The 17195-nt window shown below is 37.7% G+C and overlaps 1 protein-coding gene across 5 annotated transcripts in view; it reads left to right on the top strand.

Annotated features, from left to right (window-relative positions):
- ESRRG (estrogen related receptor gamma) overlaps positions 1 to 17195 on the top strand; it is a 640029-nt gene that overhangs the window by 380687 nt on the left and 242147 nt on the right. The gene's annotated exons all lie outside the window — the stretch shown is intronic.

Genomic DNA, 17195 nt, shown 5'->3' with positions numbered 1-17195 from the left:
CAAATCATTCCTCTCCCCACCAGAGCAGAGAGAATTACTGCTTAGGAGAAGGAAATCTTTATAATAAAGATTTACAGTCTGAATTAGTGAATTGTTTAGAGCAAAACATTACATAAAGTTGCAATGACAACCTTAGATAGGAGTTCTGGGAGCTATGGCAATGCCTTTATGAGGAGAGGGAATGAGTTTAGAAGGGCTCTTGTATACTGGCATCTCCCACCTTGGTCTTGGGGAGATGGGTTTGCATACCCTAGAAATCTACCAGTTATGAGGTATGGGTTTATTAAGGATAATATTTTTCAATCTCTACTCTAGTCCATGCTATTCCTGTCGGATCCCAAAGATATTCTCAAAACCAGTGAGGACCATTCTTTGCATAGAGAATTGCTGTACACATTTAAAGTGTATGAATTTTCTATTACGTGATAGAATATAATGAGAGTACTAAGAGCATTCCTTTTCAGCTTTCTGTTATTTCAGGTGCCAACATTTCACTCTTTAATTTCTTGAAATAAATACTGGGTTTTTAGATATTTGCAAGTTCTCTAGCTTTGGAAATCTTATCCATACCTCCCCTTCCCTGCCTTGTTCTCTTTTAAAGTAGCTAGAATGAGCTATCTCTCAATTCCTAGTGGGGAAAAGGCTTTATCAGGACCCATGGTGAGAACTCTATCTGTCAAAGAGAGAAAGAACCTGATTTTCTTGATTCTGATAAGTACGAATTTCTCTCGTTGAAGCTCCTGTTGTGGTGATACACAGAGAAAAATGAGTAGGAATGCCTGGCTGGTTAAAATAATCTTCTCAATCCCCCCACCCTAAGTGATTCCCTTATTCCAAGACCAAGAAATGGCACATTTCCCAGACTCTTTGAACTTGTCCACCATAACATATCATTCTGATAACCTGGAATACAGAAAGAAAAGAAAAAACCCTAATATTTGTATGTTGCTTTTTTTTTCAGTAGTTTGGTTTTGATGAGGTTGGGGAGAGAATGGCTTTTATTGAATACCAGGCTTTCCATTTTATTGCATCTATTTCCACACATGCCTGTAAGTTAGATAGAGCAGATGCTATCTACATTTTTCAGATGAGAAAATTAAAGTACACAGGCTTCCTTAAGATCTGGCAGCAAGAAGCTAGATTTATCTGGGGTACAACAGAGTTTGGGGAATGCACACTACTTGGATCCAAACTATTTCAGGTTTCTGGGGGAAAGTTAGTTTTTTTAGATTCTGTAATGTGCAGGGACAGGCAAGGTCAGGCAACATCTCTGTATTGCTACTAATAGGGAGCCCTCATCCAGGAGAAACATATTCACTGTTTAAGTAGAATCCTTGAAATTAGCAGATGCAAGTAGCCCCTGGAATAGAAGTTGAAAAGCTTTTGAACAGTATGTATTGCAAAGTAAATCCTTAGCACAAAAATGCATACTGTTTCTTGTTGTTTCTGCCATTGATGGTCTACACCAAAGAAAGAAGATTCACTTCTATAAGCATCTACTGATTGCTCTGATTCAGCTTCTTGAGACTCCACAGAATTTGGAGATTGGGTGCTGGGGATTGACAGGATGGACTGAGTCATGGAGGTCACTCTGTCCTCATATGTGGGGACCATGTGAGGTAAATATAAGGAAATAGGAATAAAAAGGAATTTTATTTTCACCAACAAAAGTATAATATGCTACTGAATATAACAAAGCTATTTTCTATATAGTATGTAGTTTGTATATAATTGATAATTCAGGATAAGAAATTTCGTGTAAAAGGTGCATGATGTAGTCACTTTGTTAGTTTAGCCATTTATTTAACCAAATGTTCCTTTTTACATTATACAGTAGCTGAGTTTGGGGGGCTGTAAGATCTAGAGTCCTGGTCTGGGTGGAATGAAGATAAATCATGACTTGAAATTCACAAATTAATTTTTGCTTTAAAGACAAATCATGCAATTTGCTACCACTCTGGGAGGAATGACATTTAATATAAAACCATAATTTGGGAAATTACAAAACATCAAAAATTCACCAATTTTCTGCTTTGAAAAAAGTAAAGTCAGATTTTATTAAAAATATTAAAAAAAACAGTAGATGTAATAAAATCATGAATTGCTTTGGAACCCATAAAATGTCTGTGATACAGCCCCTTTCTTTTTATTTTTCTTTGTAAATGTGTTCATGGAATACTCAAAATATATTAACATGAAAACTATACTATCCTTCCGCCATAGTCTGTTATAATCTGCCTGTTTTAAGAAAGCCTAGTTACATGTAGCAAATTTGATATCCCTGTCATCATCTTGAAATATTTGTTGAATGAATGGATGGATGCATTCCCCATCTGTGTAGTCAGTTCTCAATTATCCATTATAATAGAGTTGAAATAGAAAAGGAACGTTTGAGAGTGAAATCCACAAATCATTGAGAACGTGTGATTCATTACTCTCAAAGTTTCCCACCAACTCTTTTACCCAACTAGATTAAAATGTGACAAAAAAAATAAAAATAAAAATGTAAGTTCTTTCTCTTTTGCCTGGTTGTACTGACTTAGCTACTAAGAAATAAAATTTGAAATTAGTGACTGAAATAAATATCCAAATAGAGCCCGGAAGCTGAATGATTATCTCTGAATCACCACAGCAGTAACTTAGGCCAAACTCATTGTTCTTATATAGAATTCCTAGGGGGATATTTTTTAACAATTGCTGGTAAATCTGAACTAAGGATGCAGAAGGAAAGATGCTCCCAAAAGGATGCTGAATGATTAAAGTTGACTGTTACCTTTGCAGTGTGATAGAGAGGGGAAAGCACAATTTAAATGTTTTTGGAAATACTGAAAAGATACGGGAATCGAGAGTAAAAGTTTGAGATACTTCCGTTCTTTTGTAAAAGTTGATCCTGAAACAGTGCTGTATCATGTGAGTATGTGTGTAAGTGTTCTGGAGGGAAGGCCTGGGATTCCCCAGGGCTTAGACTGCTTGGTGAAATGTATAAGTTGGGTCAAGGTCACATTCATTCTTGGTCTTATATTTCAGAATATTTGGAAGGAAGAAGGTTTGGGGTGGTTTTTTTTGTTTTTGTTTTTTTCTTCTTTTCTTTTAAAATATCTAGCTGCTTCCCATTAAGTTACTTTTGAAAGCTCTTATGGTTTGGGAAGAAAAAAATTGGCAGTAAAATCAGCATGGTTTCTGACAAAAGGCCTGCAAGCAACAATGGTAGGATAACCAAATGCCACATGGAGTTGATAACACTTAGTGGAGTCACAGCTGAGCAGCACAAGCCCAGGAAGCCCAGCTTTATGTTGCGTGCAAGATCACTGACGACTGGTTTTATTCCTGCTCTGAAGAAAATGTAGACAATGCATGCACACACGGTCCTTCTCACCACTCCCCACCTCCTCCCTCCTGTTATATCTGAAGCCAGAGTTTCTTACACTCTGACATGAAGTCATGATACATAATCCTTAATACTTCCAAAGAGTCTTTGCTTTTCATCTAGGAAATTATGTATGCTTTAAGTTTATTTGGACTATACCTGTACCCTTTGTTAAAAGACTATAGCACATGAATGTAAGAATATATACACTTTTATGTATTTGCACAACTATTATAAAATATGCAGAAAGCACAAATGCATCTCTGAGATCAATTTTTTAAAAATCAGAACATAGACTTAAGATAAAAGGAAACCTATAAGCTGTAGTAGTATTAGTTTGTTGATCTCCTTTCCTGAAATTTTCTTTTACTATTTTTTAAAAGGAGGGTGGCAGTAATCGTTACTATGGAGTTTAAAAGTACCCTTTGATGGTTTTCTCTTGCCATGTCTCATAAATTCCAACCTTCTTTGATAAGAAAAGAGTCTGACATTACAGGCCAGGCAGAAGTCTCTGAACGTTAATTGAAAGCATCCAACTGAATTGTCATATCTTTGTAAAGAAACATACGCACTAGTGTGCAGTTTCAAACTTTTGATACAGGAATACAAGAAACATGTTTGTGTATACATAGGAACTTCTAATGATAGGTACTACTCTGTGTGTGTGTGTGTGTGTGTGTGTGTGTGTGTGTATCAATACAAAGATGTATGGTTGTTTGCCTTCATTTATCATTTGCGCATGTTAATTGGTAATGCTTATAGGTTAGAAAGACAGCAAAGCCAAATATATTATTTCCACTAACAGAAGTAAGACATCATCCTCATCATCCTTATATAAACCTACTGGTGATTGTGAATCTGACTTTCTTTTATTTTGATAACTTTTAATCTTGAGAGAGAGAAAAAAAATTAGTGAGAAGGCAGCAAAAGATTCTTATTGAAACAATTCTGTTTTAATCACTATAACAATTTTACTGTTTTAATTCTCCCAGTGGTCCAATGAAGTAGCTACTGTTCTAACCCATTTCATAGAGGAAGAAACTGAAGTTCAAAAAAGTTAACTGGCCCAAGGCCAGATAGCTAATCAGGCATGGGCCAGTTAGTTAACCAGATGGCACCCAGCCACTTGTCCAGAATACATGTTCTTGCCACTGTACTCTACTGTTCTAAAAATACATTAATATAGGAAGAAAGAAATATCTCAGACTCAAGTAATTAGTAATTCCCCTCATACTGAATCCATGCTGGCCTAAACAGTTCTTTGATTTGGTCAGTTTTAGTTCAAATGCCCAGAAGTTCTTTCTGAAGAGAATAGGACCTCGGGCAGTGTGTTCTGAACTGCTTTCCAGAGGTAAAGAAAGGTATGTTTCTCCTGTTTGCTTCAGGAAAGAAACATACATAAAAGTAAAGAATTAGTTCCTGTCTGGCATTTTATCAACTTCACTTAAAAAAAAACTTTTATTTTTTTTCTTTAGAGGTAGCAGAGATGAATTGTTGCAGAGTGCCTACCTGTTCAATAAGAAATTCATTCTCTCCTGTCACCTGTGTCCGTAATTTCCATTGCTAGAACCTTTCAGAAAATGGAAATGAAATGTTTGTGAAATTTCTTATACAGAGAGAAAGCAGAAAAAAGAGGACTCTGATCTCTTGCTGTTGAAACAAAGGGCAAATTATACATTTTTAGTACTGGATTTTTTACAAAAATACTTAACTCTTTTACATCTCAGTTTCCCCATCTGTTAAATGGGAATAGTAGCCCTTCCAAGTGCCTGAATCGTCTAGGTTTAAAAGGCCAAGTGAGCTTGGATCTATTTTCTTTCAGTGCTGTGGCTGAGGACCCCTTGAGGTAACCAAGCCATAGAGCAAAGATGATGGCCTTTATCATGTAGAAAGTGGACGACCAGATGGCAGAGCCCATTTGACATAATGACTCTCACTCTGGTGGTTTGTAATTTATGAAGTAGCCTTCTAATCAAAGGCGCTGTTGGCTGCCAGAGAGCTCAGCCACAGCATGGAAACAGCTTCTTCCAAAAAGAAAAAACAAATCAGCCGAATATTCTTCCATCTAATATGATAAACAGTCTAAAACACAAGAAAGGTTAACACAAATGATTCTGATTTTTATTTTGTAAACCTTGAGCAAAGAAGAGAAAAGGCAGGTTATCTAGGGAGGCCTTTTCCCTTGACTTCATCAGGGAAGAAACAGGAACTATTCTAGCCACCCTTGCATCTTTTGGGTCTACTTGTGGCTCCCAGGCCCTGATGCCTAGGCAGGGAGGAAAAAAAGGGAAAAGAATAAAGTGAGTGGAGGGGCAGACAGAGAAAGGGCAGTTGAAAGGAACAGGGGAGAAATGATGAAAGGGGTTTGCACAGCTGGGCTGAGGCAAAATACCCCCCACCAAATGTCAGTGGTTGCTCAGAGACATCAAAAAGGCATTGGAGGAATTTCTCTAATTTCCATAACCAAAGTTAAAATAAGTCAGAAGTATGATGAATATGGTAATAATTCTGCCACCTCTTCTCACAGTCCCTAAGATTTTGCCCCTTCATCTCTTCTGCCGTGACTAGCGTGTCTATTGTTCACGATCCCAGTTCTTTTTCTAATATGACAACAGCCTCGCTAATCTCGCTACAGCTGAAGTCATAGTTTCCAAAGAACTTCACTTGATTTAGAGACATACACTGCCCCATTTTCTCTTAAGCGTGTAAGGAGACTAAGAATAACCCATCCACTACTTGGTGTTGGGTACATTTTCAATCTGGCATGCCAAAATTCCCAACTCCAGGGTGAGAAATAAATCTGTTTCTTTGAATAGCAATGAGAAAGATGGGTAAGCATTTTAAAAGGGTAGATGATGAGAGCTGGTAGCAGTGCTAAATGGAATTTTATGTTCTTATGAACCATTCAGTGTAAAATGATAGAGCGTTTTCTGATTAGGTGATTTTAGCTTTTATGGTGAGAAAATGGTTAAACACAGAGCACTCTCCTAAGGTATTTCGTATGAATGCTTTTCTTCTTTACTGAAAGCACATCAGGGAAATGGATGATGCATCTCATTTGATTCAAGTGAAACAGTTTAGATTGTTATGGCTTTGAGTTAAAAAAAAAAAAAGGTAAATAGCTCTCTTTGGTAAAGAACTGCATCACAGTATGTCCTTCTTCAGCTGGTGGCCTGGCGCCTCTCAATGTATTAATTTGTGACATTTGATAAATACATGTCACTGGACAGGAAGTTGTCAGGACGTATTTATAAAGGGTCCTAGCCTATGGAGTTTTCATTTTTAAGCCAAGATGCTAGCAAGTGGCATCATCTCTGAATGAATTGTATTTAAATAGGGTCAGGAAGAAGAGCAGTAAGGTAAGAAAAAATGCTTTAAGAACACCCATTCATAATCAGAAAAGCCAGGAGATGGATCACAAACTATTACTGAAGAACAGCTTTTTAATGCAGTGCTTTGAAAACTGGACATAGAATATCAACTAATAGAGAAAGCATAAAGGTAGCTTTCTTAGGAGAGAGAATGTGTATCAAAAATGGAATGTGGTACCCAGAGGTTGGCTAGCTAGGAGGCAAGCCACAAGTAGGAGAGCGATTTTGTTCTCTCCGAGGCGATGTCTGCCAGATTAGAGGCATCAGTGCCCTCTATTGTTCACAGGAGAACTGCAGAATTGCCTGAGAACACAGGCCAGGCATTTTTTTGCCTTGTAAACAGACTTCTCTACAAACTGCAATGGATGATAATCAATAAAGTTGAAGGAAGGGAGGGAGGAAGGAAGAAAAGAAGGAAAGAAGGAAGGTAGGTTGATTTGTGGTCATCTTTGTATTGTTGGAGCACTATTGTCCAAATATTTAAAATATTAAATCTTTAAAATGTTTTTCCTGGACTAGCTGTTTCAGCTTATTAACATAAGACATAGTCCTCAGAAGAAAAGTGCGATTTATATTTAGTGATATATGAGCACAATGTTTATGATGCAAAAGTTATTCTGTTAACTTCATTATACTTCTTTTTGGTTTGTTTTGATAAACCTCTATTTGCATGTTAGCATTTGACTAACTTTGGGAGAAAAATACGGACATTAATATCTAGTTTTCTCCTTTGCATAATTTATATTTCCCAGTAATGATTTGATCTGTCATTGACATGAAAAATATGGGGATTGGAAACTTTTTTTAAAGCTAAAATAACATTAAAAATAGCATTACTCAGCTATGTGTTTTACTAAATTAAAGATTACTGCAAGAATGACAACTTCATTCAAGCAAATCATTTGGAATTACATTAAACAGCTGCTGTTAAACAGCTGACGACAAAGGAGACCATTTTGATCTCCACAGCACAGGGAATCTAGCTGGGCGCTCCCTGCATGGGGTTATGAAGAACACATTGTGTTCCTGTGGACCCACACGCAGAGTACTCCCCATCGTGCTTGTTGCCAAACACTGGGCTCTCTAATCACTTTGTATTCAGTCAGAGATCCAGGAAGTCCAAATCCAGCCAGACAAATGCAGAACAGCTTAGCAGAAGCAGCTTTAACAGGTGCCGTCGATAAGGTCTTAGGGAACCTGAGAGACAGGGCAAACCACGGGGAGCATTGGTCATTGGTGTCAGTTTGCCCAGCGCACAGGACGGCACCAGTCACTGAACAGCAGTTTGCCACAGAGGCCAGTTAATTGATCCTTAAGTGATGTCATAACAGTGCAAATATATATATATATATTTAGACACCTTAGCTGTGCAAATTCCTGGCAAACAGACTGCTGCTGGGTCTCTTGCCTGCTCCCCCTGCTCCTTAGAGTGCTAGAAAGAGAATGGACTGGATTAAAGACCAGGTAGCCATGAAACATTAAAAGGGATGGATGAGAGATTTGATTTAAGCAGGTGTTGTCTTTCTGCGTTGACCGTAGGCAACTGAAGATTGCCACCCCATAAGCGTAGACGCAGGTGAATAGGCTACTCCCTGACTCTGTCCCTGTCTACCAAGCTATGTGGTGCTCCCCCAGGAGATCACACTCATATACCATGTTTGAAGATTGTTTCTAGTTGGAGAGGGTCACTGCACTCAGTTGTGGACTTCCTTTCTGTGCCATGTTCTGGCTCATCTGTCTCTAAAACAGCACCTGGTTTTAGTGAGTTGAAAAATTTGGCTGGCCTGACACATCCTTCCAGATCCCGTCACTTTATAAACACAGGGACAACTTATATTCCCCACAAAAAAAAAAAAAATTGGAAATTGAGTATTGACAAAATGTTCGTGAACTTACTTATGTAACTTGAGCAAACACAAGAGAAAAAAGAGGATCCTGTGTGTTGAGATACAGCAAGTTGCAGAAGAAATCTGAAAAATCTGCAGTAAGGTGGACAACAGCCTGTATAAATAATTCTATTAATATTGAGACTTTTGGCTTGGAACTGATAGTGAAAAAAGGAGACAGAGAGAAGCAAGGCCACATTTGAAGTTATTTGGAATTACTGGCAAAGTGTTTGCTTCTGCAGTTGGGAAATCATTTGACTTTCTTGCATGTCTGTCTTATTCTGCTGCTACTGCATTTAAAAAATCGGGGTCCCAGACAGATTAGAGTGGCTGGGCATTCTGGTGACACAAAATGTCTGTCTCTGTCCTGTCTGGTTAACATGGATTAACTAATGTGATACTTATAACCTGTTCTGAGCAAGCGTTGATCTAGGATGTACATTGACAAGTGAATTGAGAGTCCATTGCTTATGAAGGATTCCAGCTTTACCCTCTACTTCCAAAGCCTGTTATTTTCTAAACTCTATTTGTAAATCAATAATTACATCCCAATATAGTCCTATCTGAACTCCTGACATTTTAAAAGTAATAACTGTATTTCAATAGCATTTATTATTCAAGTTCATGTTATCAACATCCTAGAATTAATCTTTAGACAGTCGCCTTTGTAGTTCATTTGCAAGAAACTGAAGCAAAATGAAGTTGATAGAAAAAGCAACATTATCTAAAACATGAGGGAGAAAACCTACTGGATTCTATTTATTAATTACATCTTAGCTTCCTGAGCACTGTTGTTTTTTGAATTATACCACATACCATTTTCATAGATTAATAATATTTTAAGGTTTGAATAGACTTGGTATAAATTAGTCTTTTTCTCTCACTGTAAAATCGGTAGACTGAGGCCTAAAATGATTGAACGATTAGCTCAAAGGCCACAAATTGCTCATGGCAGAAACAGAATTATATAGAGGCTACCAGTAAGTATTTTGGTATTAAGTGTTTATGGATTAGTTAAGAAAAATCATCATCACTATTTTGGAAGGAAATGCAATCGTTGTGGCCCATACACCCAGTTGCCCTGCCTTCCTGTGTCCGGGATATCCAGAGAAATCGGAGAGAAGCTGTGTTTCTGGGGGTGGGGGAAGGGGAGAGGGATTCCACCCTATCATTATATCCTCTTGATGCTATAAAGGAGCTGTGCAGAGGAACAGAACCATAGGAATGATACTGCAAGGACCCAGCACATGGGACAAAGAGGTGTATGAAAACCGTCATTATTTCCATCACATGGTATTGCCACAGAGAGAGGCAGAAGAATAAGGAGAGGGCTAAGACAGAAAGAAGCCTGGTGGGATGGGGGTAATTACTCCCAAGTTTGTCTCTGCCACTTATGGGTTGCTATGAGCCCAATCAATTTAAATGACATCTCAGAATCCCAGTTTCATAACTGATAAAACTGGAAAACTAACATGATTTATCTCACAAATAGGTAAAATGAAATTAGGAATGTGCAAGCATTTTGGAAGCTTTAAAGTGAGATGTTTGTGCTAGAAATTAATAAAGTCTACAAAATACAAATTTTAAGCCTGTTTTATGAGTTCTTTGATGAGGATTCCTTTGCTAAGCCATACTGATAATTACTGATAATAATCTAAGGTCTTATGAATATGTTGAGGGAAAAAATAATTTAAATTAGGCCATTTTAAGGAAAATGATTACAATTTCTTGCAAACAGGCATAGCATAAAACAAAGCAAAGTAGTATATGCACATGGTTTACATGCTTCATTTATTTGATGAGCAGACAGTTTTTGGAAAAAGGGACCAGTCTTTGTTTATTTAGCATTTGACAACTCTCTAAGATCCTCAAGTTAGGAGATGAAGATTCAGTGAGTACGTTTATTATTTCACCAAACATTTACCAGCTACATCTGTTAAACAGGTCAGGTCACTAATCAGCTATAGGGTATAAATAAATGGTATATTGTTCCAGTGACACCTTTAAAAATGAATACATCTACCTACATTTTCAAATTTGACACCATCATTCTATTATTAGGCAAGCAAAAATACTATGAAAATTAAGAACTTTGCCGGGCGCGGTGGCTCAAGCCTGTAATCTCAGCACTTTGGGAGGCCGAGGCGGGTGGATCACGAGGTCAAGAGATCGAGACCATCCTGGTCAACATGGTGAAACCCCGTCTCTACTAAAAATACAAAAAATTAGCTGGGCATGGTGGTGCGTGCCTGTAATCCCAGCTACTCAGGAGGCTGAGGCAGGAGAATTGCCTGAACCCAGGAGGCGGAGGTTGCGGTGAGCCAAGATCGCGCCATTGCACTCCAGCCTGGGTAACATGAGTGAAACTCCATCTCAAAAAAAAAAAAAAAAAAAAAAGAGCTTTAAGCAAAGAATTATTTTAAACGTTAGCTTTGGTAACTTCTGTCATTTGCAGTTATGTGGATGCCATACTATCTGGTATATAAAACACTGTATATATTAAATTAATATTTTGCCAATGAGAGCATTTTGCCTATAAATATAAATATTTCATTATTTCATATCATTTTTCTTTTCATCAGCCTAGCTTGGGCTTTTTCTATTATACATTGCTTCTATCTAGGAAAAGCATGTGCTTTAGCAGAAAGAGCTCCTGATTACCTGCCAGCAGATAGTCCTGGGGTCATATCCTGGTTCTGTCACTTACTGGCCAGGTTTCCTTGGATAAGTTAATGTTTGAGCTGCATTTCCTTATTTTTATTTCTTCATAAAATCAGACTCATTATCACCATAATATCTACTTTTTATATTATTAAGATTGTTAGATAATTGCACAATAAAAGAAGGCTGTTACTATTTTTACATCATTGAACTTGTCTAAGGTTAAGCAAAATAAGTAAAGCAGTCAGAACAATGCTTAAGACATAGTAGGTGTGTAACAAATATTTTTCACTTCTCTTAGACACAAACTCTACATTAAAGCCTATATTAAACCCTGTATTAAATAATAACACCACATTGCATTTGTATACTTTTTTTACAATTTACAGAATGAGTTTGATACATAGATAATTGCCTTCTACATGAAGACTGAAATATAAATATACATCACCATAATACAATTTAAAGATAATAGCCATTCTTTATTGAGTATGTCTTTTACAGATGAGTAAACTAAATGCAGAGAGGTTAAGCAACTTTCTCAAGGACAAACTCCTAGTAATACACAGAGCTGACATGGAAACTTACCCAACCTCCTAACCAACTGGTTAACTGGCCTGCATTGAATACATGCAGTGAGACTGGACAAAGGGAAAGGAGTGGGCAGGGAGAACCTCAGCCTTCAAGTCAAGAGGGTAAAAACTCCTATGCATAGCACAGTGTCTGGAATAGAGAAAAACGTTACTTAAATATGTGAAAGAAGCAAAAACATGCTGAGCATGGTGGCTTATGTCTGTAATCTCAGCAACTTGGGTGGCCAAGGCAGGAAAATCGCTGGAGGCCAAGAGTTGGAGATCAGCCTGCGTAACATAGTGAGACCCCGTCTTTGGGAAAAAATGATGGAAAAAAAAAAACAAACTTAGCGGGGCAGGATGGTGTGTGCTTGTTGTCAGTTACTTAGGAGGCTGGGGGTGAGAGGATCACTGGAGCCCAGAAGTTTGAGGCTGCAGTGAGTCATGATTGTGCCACTGCACTCCAGCCTGGGTGACAGAGTGAGACTCGGCTTAAAAAAAAAAGAAGGAAAGAAAAGCAAAATGTGAAAGAATATAGCAAAAGTCAGGGTGCATTGTCTTTAATAGGTGCACCTCTAACTGACATCCCGTTATAAAAGAAAAATTGAGACCCTGGGCTGAGCCCTCTCATGGCTCAGCCAGCAATTTCTTGAGGAACTTTAGACTCTGTTTTCTACCCTAGCAAAATAGGTTGCAAACTTCGGTAAATAGAGCAGAAACATACACATTTGCTAATATGGAACCAAAGTTAAACCTGCTTAGAGGACTACAGAAGAATGTCTATGCCTACCCTCACCTGGAGAGCTAAATGAACGGGTACTTGAGAAAACCTACTCAGACGACATCGTGAAGGCTGGTGTCGCTTCAGTGGCAGTAGGCCAGCAATATTGCTAGAGGAACAGATGGAAGATGGGACACATTTGTAGCCAAAAAGAGACTACTCATAGGTAACACAGCATGTATTGCCAGGAATAAAGATGGTGAGATGTAGAAATAACCTCTATAAGTCCTATGTGTGTGCATTTCTTAAAATCAGTTTATTTTTAATTGTTGGATGAATTTGGAGAGTTTTTGCCTGAAATCTGTGTGTTTTGGGCATTGTTGGACCTTTGCTTTAAGGAGTGTGTACAGAGATGTGTATGTGTGCTTGTGTGTGTGTGTGTGTGTGTGTGTGTGTGTGTGTGTGTCTGTGCACATATCCAAGTGTGTGGTACTAGACTCAGATGAGATGGAGTTGATTAAAACATCAAATGAGTTACCCTATGAATGCTGTACAGTTGATGTTTATTTTCCAAGGCAAGAATGTGGGCTTGCATTTCCGCTGCGTGTAAATGTTTTGTTTAGCACCTAGTACAGTGCTAACAACAATGTAATAAATGCTTGCCAAATATAGTATAAATAAATTGATTTAATACCCAGAAGTTTCATGTTCTTTATTTTACTGTCATTTGTTCAGAGGCACAGTAGAAAAGGTTCTAATGGACAGTGTATTTCTTACTCCCTCACGGTTCCTTATCCACCCAAGACTGATCTCTACAGCTTTGTTCTCTTAAAGCACTTGACCCTTTAAAACTCTCCTAGCAAACCTTTCTGCTCATCGCTTAGATAAAAAGAGGGATACAGCAGATAAATGAACAGAATCACACTCCATGTAGCACCATGTCCAGGGGAATCACAAGTAAAATCTGCTACTTAATGGCAGTCAGTGTAATGACTAAAAGCCAAAGGTAACCCTGCTCGTTCTACGAGCAGGGTTAGAATTGTTTCTGCAAGTTACCTATGAAGGAAGTTGTAGTAAATTACTAAGTCTCAGTTTCCTAGATTATTGTGAGGTTCAAATGAACTAAATGATGTGAAATTTTGAGCACAGTCCTAGCACATCGTAAACTAGTGATACTTAGCAACACTGACCATCACGTCAATGACAGTGATCGTGATGATGATGATGAGTGTTACCCACAAATGGCGATGATGATGATGACAACAGTGAAGGTGATGACAATGGTGGCAGCACTTAATGGCTAACACCTTGCTAGAAAAACTCTTAAAAGGAATCACGCACAATCTGCTTTCTAATTTATGTTTCTGGGTCTAAGACTGCCTTCAAAACATACTATTAGTTTTTGGAAAATTTAAACCAGCTCTCTAAATTAAATTACCCCGAAGACCAATACCAATATTAAAAAATATAAAGAACTTTCTGAATTCTATGCCATAGCCAGTACAATAATTTTGCACTGAGATATTTACTCCAGGGTTCTCTCCATGATCCTAAGAGTCACTTTAAGGATGGTGTATTGTTTTAGTTCAGCTGCATTGACACACTGACACACCATTAATAGCAAATGAATAGACTGTGCCTGTGTTGTAACTTTCATTCTCTACTCAATGACTTTTCTCACACTTAGCAAATAAATTTTCATTGTGTGCTATTGTAGAAAAGTCATATTATCCTAGATTTTAAAGCACACCTTGTATAAAGAGAACCTGTAATACAGTTAGCAGCCCCATTCCATTGGTCTCTAATGACTATCATGGTTAGACACAGTGACTTTGACAGAAGGAGGAATTTACTCCATTAAGCAAATATATTGAAGGCTCCATACTTTGCTGAAGTTAATAATTTCATCTTTAACAACTGAAGCAAATTTGAACGATGTTGCACTTCTCATTTGATGTGATACTCATTTTGCATTGGTCAGGGAAGGTAGAATGCTCCTCTTTTGATGTAAAATCTCCCTAAACTGTTAAGTTCAAAGGTTTTTTAATTGTCTGGGAGAGTCCAACACCAGAGGGCGATGTGAATTCAACATTTTTACTTGTTTTCTTGTACAGTTTATTTTTGGTGTGTAAATAAAATAAGCATATTTTATGTTCATAATGATTTGTTTTCTTAAGTTTTTTTTCAGTAACTGAAATTTTACTTACTCTGTTCCTCTCCCCACTTTCACATTTTAACAAGGAATGGAAAGATTAGGAAATCATTAATTCATTTAGCTGTCATTTATTGAGTACCTAGTATATGCAAGGTACTATAAGAAAGGGTTGGATGGAGTTAGGACAGAAATGGATAAAGACTCATTAGAGAAATATTTGCTGGTCAACTGTTGCATACAAAGCACTCTACTAGGTACTATTGGGAATATTAAGATGAACCAGGTAGTTCTTGTCTTCAAGGAACTTACATTCCATTGGAGAAATATGATTCCATTCCTCTCTTTTATCATTAAAGGTTGCTCATTTACCACAGACTTTTCTCCCCCAACAGTCTGTAGAGACACAGCTCAGAAAATCTGCCTCTTTTGTCCCTCTCTCAAGTCGAATTGGCCATGCCCCTTTTTAAGGCTCTAACCTGCTTTAAAAAGACATATCAGATATATGAAGAGCATTACAAACGTGTGTCCTTTAACTAGATGATGGTGGGACTAGCTGAGGCAAAAATCCTGGAAACAGGAATGTCTTTGGTATGTTAGCTTAAGTGAAGACTGTGGTATCCAGGCTCTTTGAAGTAGAGTTGTGGGAAACTTTCCAGGAAAGGGGGTTTTGGTCAGGTTATGAACAGACTTGAATTTCAGGTTACAACAATCTTGATTTTGTTCTGTAACAGTGGAAAATATGGAGTAAAAGTACTTGAGAATGTCATATACGATGAATTATAAAGAAGCAGAGAAACAGAGGGAGGGAGACCAATGAAACCACCAGTGAGGAAATTCAGGCAGTTGGAATTTAACTTTGAGAACGCAGAGATGATTTAGAGTCAGAACCAATAGGACTTAAAAGTTGCCAAGTGTATTCCAAGTACCCATGTACAGAAGTGGTATTTTTTGACATCAAGAGGGTTGCATGAATTCGTCTGGCTCATAATAGTAAGAATTCAAAACTCAGAAAGCAATTGCCCAGCTAAGTTTGCATTCATTCATTTTTTCATTAAACAGCCTGTTCAAAAACATCCAGTCTGTCAGGCCCTAAGCTGTGCTCCAAGCATTCTGAGATGAGACAAGGTCTCTGTCTTCAAGGAGCTTACAGTTTAATAAGAGAAGTAAAATTATGTACAGATATGAAAATGCTGAAGGATGGCAGGATAAGAGATGCCTCCAGAGAGGAGGTGATCTGAGTTTCTGTATGGAAACGCGGTATGTGTGTGTGTATATGTAGGGGGGCTATTTTAGGGCTGTGTGTAGGGGTATGGGGAGTGTTAAAAAGTGGTTGTGAGGTTGGTGTTTTAGCCTGAGGGGTCCACACGTGTAGTGACACAGGATTGTGAACAGGTATAAAGAAATAATTACAATATAAATTACCCTGACCCCAAAGAGCTTTCGATTCTCTAGTAATGGTTCTTCTGTTTAGACAATGTTCTGTTTTTATATCCAATGCTATTCCATTATGTTGGACAGTCTTCCCATATGGGGACGGGGGCGTGAAAGAAGAGAGAAGGGGGACTGTGATAACTCAATGCCAGTTATACTTGAGAACCAATTTCGTACATGACTTAAAAAAAAATTCATCTGAGAATTAACACTTTAAATTCTGCCCAATGAAACAGTTAAATTCAGAAGGCAGAAAAATGAAAGAATGTCAATATATATATAAAACCTCACTTTGATAAATGTGACATGGTAAATTCCAAGCCACTCCAATAAATGTCGAGCTTAATACAGGGGCACCTCTGCCTGCAAATAATCCCTAAGAGTGAGGAAAACATTACAATTTTAAAAAAAAAATGGAACACTTTAAGTTCTTGATAATTTTTGAGTTCCTCAGTCGGTGATATAGAAAGGTGTGTAGAAAGCATTATTTCTCCACAAGCATCTAAGGCAGGGTTACAGTTTCTTTCCTTTTTTCTTTCTTTCTTCTTTTTTTTTTAATGTTAAGCACGTTCCTTTGCAGGGCTTAGAAATCTCTCTAGTCCAAAATTGAACAAAAAAGGCCTCCCCTTGTGCTTTTTTTGTCAGGCTGATGAAGCTGTATAGAAATGTAAATGGAATATAAGAGATGGTAGTGGGAAGCTTGTGTTGCTCTCTTCTCTTCTCTGGGGCTCCCTTGTAAAAATATTCTCTGATTTTGCTGTGTGTGTGCACCTCTGTGTAAGGGCATTTAATTAGCTACAAGTTACAACAAAGACTTTTGAAAGGAAAATATATCTGTGGTGCAGATGCCTTTATTTTCATTCTGTGAACAGCTAGGTTTTTAACTCCCTTATCAAGAGCTGCATGAACTGCCCAGACTAAATTGGGAACATCTCCACACTGTTTGACAAATAGATTTTTTGTAAACTGATTTAGCCTTTTCATTGTTTGCATTTCATTATATAGCAGACTTCATGTCACAAAATCGGTAT

Source organism: Sapajus apella, unplaced genomic scaffold, assembly GCF_009761245.1.
Source record: "Sapajus apella isolate SASKATOON/1434 unplaced genomic scaffold, GSC_monkey_1.0 scaffold22, whole genome shotgun sequence".
Classification (NCBI taxonomy): Eukaryota; Metazoa; Chordata; class Mammalia; order Primates; family Cebidae; genus Sapajus; species Sapajus apella.
Note: the sequence above shows the minus strand (reverse complement) of the source record. Positions and strands in the feature narration are given on the sequence as shown.